This window comes from Oncorhynchus tshawytscha, linkage group LG32 (assembly GCF_018296145.1).
Source record: "Oncorhynchus tshawytscha isolate Ot180627B linkage group LG32, Otsh_v2.0, whole genome shotgun sequence".
Taxonomy (NCBI): domain Eukaryota; kingdom Metazoa; phylum Chordata; class Actinopteri; order Salmoniformes; family Salmonidae; genus Oncorhynchus; species Oncorhynchus tshawytscha.
In genome coordinates, this window is record NC_056460.1 from 630,076 (window position 1) to 639,033 (window position 8,958).

Here is an 8,958-nt window from a genome sequence, read left to right on the forward strand (position 1 = left end):
TCAGAAGTATGGTTCAATGCAAATATGTAGTGGTGTGTAAAGTTTGTTTTACATTCTCACTCATTAAAAACTAATCAATCAACACATGCTTCTCTTTGAACGACTTAATATAATATTACACTTTTATGAAATAAATGAAAAATGTACTTTTGGTTCCTCAACTGCGTTTCCCACTCCAATCAGCAGATGGCGATGTGCGTCTTTTAGGTTCCGGAGACCCTACCAGTGTGACGCATAATCTAGTGTACGGGACGCTCCTTCAACAACAACAGCTCGCCAGACACCTCGGTAGCTTTCTAGCAAACATAGCTACAACATTCACGCTCTTTACACTGTTTTGGTGTATATTAGTCGCTGTGTATTAAACACACTTCTGTCGTATGTACGTGTTGGCCCATTTAATTATATATGTACGTTGTTTGTCAGCTAGCTTGTTTGCTAAGTTAGCTTAGCACTAGGCTAGTCGCTAGGCTAGGAAGACTCGTTCAGAGTGAAAGAGGAGATGACTGTCAAATTGGAGGAAGAAGAGGAGGTTGGAGATCTGTTTAACACCAGTAAGTACTGTCTCTGCAGTCGTTGAACCAATATGCAGTAAAGAGGTTCTACAGTTTAATGTTATTCTGTAGGAATGGCTGAAGCTACACTGTAATGTGTAGAACATCAAGAGTGGACCATCAACAAAGCATCCAATGACAATGCCTGAAATACTGTAGTCCTCAATATCTCCTATTAGATTAGCCCAATATGTACTCTTAAAGGGGCATTCAGCAGTTGTTACATCCATTTTGGGACTTATACATTGATGATATGTACCCATTGTTTCTTGAAGAAATCACTTATAAATGCCTTATGAGCTTAGTTCAACTGTCGTACTCCATCAAAACCCCAAAATACAAGCTTTTTTTTACTCCAATGTTTGTCAGTAAATATAAACATATATGAAAACATATATATAAATCGTATATCCTCAAAATATGGTTAAAACTATAATGTTGGTGGATGGTTACAATTCTCCAGCCCCATCCCTCAGCTTTTTACCGAAACGGGCAGGGAGTACGCTTTGTTATTGTTTCTACTGCTGATTGCTGCCCCCGTTACTCCTCAAGGTCCAAGGACTGTATGTTATTTTCAGAGGTAGACTGGCTCTGGCAGCCAAAATAGTCAAATATTCCATCTAAACGTGAATCGGTTCTCAATTGCGATACATTTCTAGAAACATAAATCGCTGTACTTTCATATCACATCAAAATAATTTCACATAATACTTTCATATCGCATCAAAATAATTTCACACTTACTGCACACTGTTTTAACCAGATTCATCACAGTTGCAGCTGACAGGATATTTCAGTGATTATCACAGTTGCAGCTGACAGGATATTTCAGTGATTATCACAGTTGCAGCTGACAGTATGTTTCAGTGATTATCACAGTTGCAGCTGACAGTATGTTTCAGTGATTATCACAGTTGCAGCTGACAGTATGTTTCAGTGATTATCACAGTTGCAGCTGATAGTATGTTTCAGTGTTTTGATACAGTTGCAGCTGACAGTATGTTTCAGTGTTTCATCACAGTTGCAGCTGACAGTATGTTTCAGTGATTATCACAGTTGCAGCTGACAGTATGTTTCAGTGATTATCACAGTTGCAGCTGACAGTATGTTTCAGTTATGACCCATTTCTGGAGGCCTTCTTCCATTCCACGCGGGTGTTCAGAGCATGTTAGAAACCTATTTAGCACAGTTGAACCCCTCTGTGTTCCATGGAACATGGAGATATGAACGAGTGGGAACACAACTTTAACCCTATAAAAAGGTGTGTATCAATTTAACCTTTAGTTAATAAAAAAATTGTTTCTGGCTGATATGAAAGATTAGGTCCTTATGCTTCCAAAACCATACCGCAAGCGATGTGTGTAAATGTTCAGATAGCGCATAGGGGCTCTAACCCCCCCCGTACAGAAGACGCCTTCGTCCAATGACTCTCCTGTGTATTGTAATGGAACTGAGAGTCATGGTCGGGGACTAGTATTAGCCTGATAGGGGTCTGCTCAGCCGTGTGAAAGGGGCATTACATCATACTTCCAGCCAGGGTCCCCTGACCTTTTTGAATTACTTGGTGATTAGTCATCAAATTAGTGAAAACGTGGTCATTTACGATATACAATCAGGTCCAGTATTATTGGCACCCTTGATAAATATAAACACTATATAGTCTTTAAATACTATGTTTTATAGTCAGGTCCAGTATTATTGGCACCCTTGATAAATGTAAACACTATATAGCCTGTAAATATAACAATCAGCCGAGCCTCTGCCTGTTCAGCCTGCTACCATCCAGAAGGCAAGGTCAGTACAGGTGCATCAAAGCAGGGACCCAGAGACTGAAAAACAGCTTCTATCTGAAGGCTGTCAGACTGCTAAACAGCCATCACTAACTCAGAGAGGCTTCTGCCTACATAGAGACTCACTAGTAACTTTAAACAATGCCACTTTAATAATAAGGTTTACATATCTTACATTACTCATCTCATATGTATATACTGTATTCTATCCTATTCTACTGTATCTTAGTCTATACATTACTCATCTCATATGTATACACTGTTTCTTTTACCATCTGTGCACCTTGCCTATGCCGCTCGGCCATTGCTCATCCATATATTTATATGTACATATTCTCATTCACCCCTTTAGATTTGTGTGTATTAGGTAGTTGTTGTGGAATTGTTAGATTACTTGTTAGATATTGCTGCAATCGGAACTAGAAGCACAAGCATTTCGCTACAATAACATCTGCTAACCATATGTATGTGACCAATAATATTTGATTTGATTACCACTTCACAATACCTCACCTTGCGATGATGACAGCACTGAACGTTTTCCTAAAATATTTTATGAGATTGGAGAACACCGTGGGAGGGATCTTAGACCATTCCTCAATACAGAATCTGTCCAGATGTTTGATGAGTTCCAGAACACATAGTGATCTTATACCATTCTCCATACAGAGTCCTTCCAGGTCCTTATGGACTGCCCTCTTCAATTCAAACCACAGGTTTCCAAATGGGGTTAAAGTGTGGGGCCTGACATGGCCCTACGTTCTCATTCTGACACCAAACCCACTACTGGTGGGCGTGGCTAAACACCTCTATTTCCCAGTAATCTGACTACAGCACCGCTTTCAATCTAATTACCAATGTTGTTTAGCCTTTTATTGTCTCCAGTCATTTACATGTGTTGGATGACATGAACATAGAGCTCCTTGGTAACACCAGTGGGTTTAGAGTCTAAATTAAAATGCAGAACAGAACCCCGTACCTACTGTCAAATATGGTGCTGGATCTTTGGGCTTCAACTGGTCCTGGAACACTTCAGGCCTCAGCCTATAAACATGATATATATTATAGAGCTCTGTTCAGCCTATAAACATGATATATATTATGAGCTCTGCTCAGCCTTTAAACATGATATATATTATAGAGCTCTGTTCAGCCTATAAACATGATATATATTATAGAGCTTTGTTCAGCCTATAAACATGATATATATTATGAGCTCTGCTCAGCCTATAAACATTATATATTATAGAGCTCGACTTCCGGCGCCGAGAGAGATGGCCGCCTTGCTTCGCGTTCCTAGGAAACTATGCAGTTTTTTGTTTTTTTACGTGTTATTTCTTACATTGGTACCCCAAGGTCATCTTAGGTTTCATTACATACAGTCGGGAAGAACTACTGAATATAAGAGCAACGTCAACTCACCATCAGTACGACCAGGAATATGACTTTCTCGAAGCGGATCCTTTCCCGAAGTGTTCTGCCTTTCACCCAGGACAACGGATTGGATCCCAGCCTGCGACCCAAAACAAAAACGTTGTAAAAGAGGGAAACGAAGCGGTCTTCTGGTCAGGCTCCGGAGACGGGCACATCGCGCCCCACTCCCTAGCATACTTCTCGCCAATGTCCAGTCTCTTGACAACAAGGTTGATGAAATCCGAGCAAGGGTAGCATTCCAGAGGGACATCAGAGACTGTAACGTTCTTTGCTTCACGGAAACATGGCTCACTCGAGAGACGCTAACGGAATCGGTGCAGCCAGCTGGTTTCTCCACGCATCGCGCCGACAGAAACAAACATCTTTCTGGTAAGAAGAGGGGCGGGGGCATATGACTTATGGTTAACGAGACGTGGTGTGGTCACAACAACATACAGGAACTCAAGTCCTTCTGTTCACCTGATTTAGAATTCCTCACAATCAAATGTCGACGGCATTATCTACCAAGGGAATTCTCTTCGATTATAATCACAGCCGTATATATTCCCCCCACAAGCAGACACATCGATGGCTCTGAACAAACTTTATTTGACTCTTTGCAAATGGGAAAACCACATATCCTGAGGCTGCATTCATTGTAGCTGGGGATTTTAACAAGGCTAATCTGAAAAAGAGACTCCCTAAATTGTATCAGCATATCGATTGCACAACCAGGGCTGGATCATTGCTATTCTAACTTCCGCGACGCATATAAGGCCCTCCCCCGCCCTCCTTTCGGAAAAGCTGACAACGACTCCATTTTGTTGCTCCCTGCCTACAGACAGAAGCTAAAACAAGAAGCTCCCGCGCTGAGGTCTGTTCAACGCTGGTCCGACCAATCTGACTCCACGCTCCAAGACTGCTTCCATCACGTGGACTGGGATATGTTCCGCATTGTGGCGAACGTCAACATTGGCGAATACGCCGATTCGGTGTGCGAGTTCATTAGAACGTGCATTGAATATGTCGTTCCAATAGCAACGATTAAAACATTCCCAAACCAGAAACCGTGGATTGATGGCAGCATTCGCGTGAAACTGAAAGCGGAAACATGACCGAATACAAACAGTGTAACTATTCCCTCCGCAAGGCAATTAAACAAGTTAAGCGTCAGTATAGAGACAAAGTAGAGTCGCAATTCAACGGCTCAGACACGAGGTATGTGGCAGGGTCTACAGTCAATCACGGATTACAAAAAGAAAACCAGCCCTGTCACGGACCAGGATGTCTTGCTCCCAGGCAGACTAAATAACTTTTTTGCTCGCTTTGAGGACAATACAGTGCCACTGACACGGCCAGCAACCAAAACATGCGGACTCTCCTTCACTGCAGCCGACGTGAGTAAAACATTTAAACGTGTTAACCCTCGTAAGGCTGCAGGCCCAGACGGCATCCTCAGCCGTGCCCTCAGAGCATGCGTAGACCAGCTGGCTGGTGTGTTTACGGACATATTCAATCAATCCTTATCCCAGTCTGCTGTTCCCACATGCTTCAAGAGGGCCACCATTGTTCCTGTTCCCAAGAAAGCTAAGGTAACTGAGCTAAACGACTACCGCCGCGTAGCACTCACTTCCGTCATCATGAAGTGCTTTGAGAGATTAGTCAAGAACCATATCACCTCCACCCTACCTGACACCCTAGACCCACTCCAATTTGCTTACCGCCCAAATAGGTCCACAGACGATGCAATCTCAACCACACTGCACACTGCCCTAACCCATCTGGACAAGAGGAATACCTATGTGAGAATGCTGTTCATCGACTACAGCTCAGCATTTAACACCATAGTACCCTCCAAACTCGTCATCAAGCTCGAGACCCTGGGTCTCGACCCCGCCCTGTGCAACTGGGTACTGGACTTCCTGACGGGCCGCCCCCAGGTGGTGAGGGTAGGTAACAACATCTCCACTCCGCTGATCCTCAACACTGGGGCCCCACAAGGGTGCGTTCTGAGCCCTCTCCTGTACTCCCTGTTCACCCACGACTGCGTGGCTAGGCACGCCTCCAACTCAATCATCAAGTTTGCGGACGACACTACAGTGGTAGGCTTGATTACCAACAACGACGAGACGGCCTACAGGGAGGAGGTGAGGGCCCTCGGAGTGTGGTGTCAGGAAAATAACCTCACACTCAACGTCAACAAAACTAAGGAGATGATTGTGGACAGCATCGTGAAGAAGGCGCAGCAGCGCCTCTTCAACCTCAGGAGGCTGAAGAAATTCGGCTTGTCACCAAAAGCACTCACAAACTTCTACAGATGCACAATCGAAAGCATCCTGTTGGGCTGTATCACTGCCTGGTACGGCAACTGCTCCGCCCACAACCGTAAGGCTCTCCAGAGGGTAGTGAGGTCTGCACAACGCATCACCGGGGGCAAACTACCTGCCCTCCAGGACACCTACACCACCCGATGTCACAGGAAGGCCATAAAGATCATCAAGGACAACAACCACCCGAGCCACTGCCTGTTCACCCCGCTATCATCCAGAAGGCGAGGTCAGTACAAAGCATCAAAGCTGGGACCGAGAGCCTGAAAAACAGCTTCTATCTCAAGACCATCAGACTGTTAAACAGCCACCACTAACATTGAGTGGCTGCTGCCAACACACTGACTCAACTCCAGCCACTTTAATAATGGGAATTGATGGAAATTGATGGAAAATATATCACTAGCCACTTTAAACAATGCTACTTAATATAATGTTGACATACCCTACATTATTCATCTCATATGTATATACTGTACTCGATACCATCTACTGCATCTTGCCTATGCCGTTCTGTACCATCACTCATTCATATATCTTTATGTACATATTCTTTATCCCTTTACACTTGTGTGTATAAGGTAGTAGTTGTGGAATTGTTAGGTTAGATTAACCGTTGGTTATTACTGCATTTTCGGAACTAGAAGCACAAGCATTTCGCTATACTCGCATGAACATCTGCTAACCATGTGCATGTGACAAATACATTTGATTTGATTTGAGCTCTGTTCAGCCTACAAACATTATATATTATAAATCTCTGTTCAGCCTATAAACATGACCTTATCTATTATTATAGAGCTCTGTTCAGCCTATACATGACATTATCTAATATTACACTCTTTCCCTATTATAGAGGTCTGCTATAAACATGAGAGCAAGATTAGATTTTATGTTCTACATTATTATTATCGTTTTTATTAAATGATGGTATGTTCTGAAAACTAACTTCAGGTTTTTGAGGAATCTAGCCTCACAGGAAGACAGTTTTATTTTATGGAGGTTTAATTCAGTTTAGTATTTAACCAAATACTCTGTTTGTCTTTGGTAGGAGAGGGACCAGACTCTCACTCTGACAGCGGGGAGACTCCTTCAGGGGAACCAGACCCAGAGACGCCCAAACCAGCAAGACAACACCTCTGTTCCCAGTGTGGAAAGAGTTTTAAGGGGTTAAGGAACCTGGAAGTACATGAGAGAATGCACACAGGAGAAAACCCTTACGATTGCTCCCACTGTTGAAAGAGTTTTACCAAGTTAGGGAACCTAAAAGAGCATGAGAGGACAAACACAAGAGAAAAGCGTTTCCAATGTTCCCAGTGTGGAAAGAGGTTTACCCAGTTACGGTACCTGAAACAACATGAAGAAATACACACAGAAGATAGGAAGACCTACCACTGCTCTCAGTGTGGAAAGATATTTATTGGGGTAGGGTACCTGAAAATACATATGAGAATACACTCCGGAGAGAAGCCTTACCACTGTTCCCACTGTGTAAAGAGTTTTACACAGTTAGGGAGCCTGAAAACACATGAGAGGGACACACTGAAGAGCAGCCTTATCACTGTTCCCACTGTGAAAGGAATATTAGGTGGTATGCGAACCTGAAGGAGCATGAGAGAATACACACAGGAGAAAAGCCGTACCACTGTTCCAATTGTGAAGAGTTTTACCCATCAAGGGAGCCTGAAAGCACATGAGAGAATACACTCAGGAGAAAAACCTTACCAATGTTCCCGGTGTGAAAAGAGTTTTACTCGTTTAGGGAGCTTGAAAAGGCATGAGAGAATACACACGGGAGAAAAGCTTTTCCACTGCTCTCATTGTGAAAAGACATTTTCCCAGTCAGAGGACCTGAAATCACACGAGAGAATAGTGAGGCTGTGTTCTGACTTATGTTTTTGATTGTGAAATTGTGTTTTTTGTTCATGCTACATTAAATCATATTGTATGAATTAAATAATACTGAAAAATAGGTCCTTTTTTTTGTTCAGCTCAAGACATGATCATGTCGAAAATCAGATTAAAATAGTTTTTAAAATATATGATGTTTTGATTATGAATTTAAGATTGATTGAATGCAAGTGTAAACCCCTACATGTTGTTCACTATATAATTGTGATATTTCAAACATGTTCATTATTAAATAGATTGACATTAGTATTTCTTCATTCAGATTGTCATTGTAAATGTAAATTGGTTCTCAGTTGACATATCTGATTAAATAAAGGTGAAATAAAGTAAATGCCATATTATTTTTGGGAAGTCTATTTGATTCTAAATTGGTACTATAAGAATATTTTGAAGATAAATACACAAGGCAAGAGTACGAGAGAGACAGAGGACGAGAGGTCAATACAGTACTAACAATCAATCGCAATAGTGGGGGGGGGTTGGTGTTGAATGCTGAGCAATAGTCAATGAACAGCATTCTTACGTAGGTATTCCTCTTGTCCAGATGGGCAGTGCGATGGTGATTGCATCATCTGTGGATCTATTGGGGCGGTAATCAAATTGAATTGGGTCTAGGGTGACAGGTAAGGTGGAGTTGATATGATCCTTGACTAGTCTCTCAAAGCACTTCATGATGACGGAAGTGAGTGCTACGAGGCGATAGTCATTTAGTTCAGTTACCTTTGCTTTGCCAGCTCCCGAGTGGCGCAATGTTCTAAGGCACTGCATCTCAGTGCAAGAGGTGTCACTACAGTCCCTGGTTTGAATCCAGGCTAAATCACATCTGGCCGTGATTGGGAAGCGCACAATTGGACAGGGTAGGCCGTAATTGTAAATAATGAATTAATAATTTCCAAGAGTGGACCATCAACAAAATGTTAATAATTGATCAAATACATAGCAATGACAATGCCTGAAATACTG

The 8,958-nt window shown here is 42.4% G+C and overlaps 1 long non-coding RNA gene across 1 annotated transcript; it reads left to right on the plus strand.

The window, feature by feature from the left end:
- Positions 1 to 242: 242 nt before the first annotated feature.
- On the plus strand, positions 243 to 8,333 carry LOC112257890. Its single transcript, XR_002954657.2, has 2 exons — positions 243 to 554; positions 7,136 to 8,333. It is a non-coding gene; the product is annotated as an uncharacterized LOC112257890 (long non-coding RNA).
- The last annotated feature ends 625 nt before the right edge of the window (positions 8,334 to 8,958 follow it).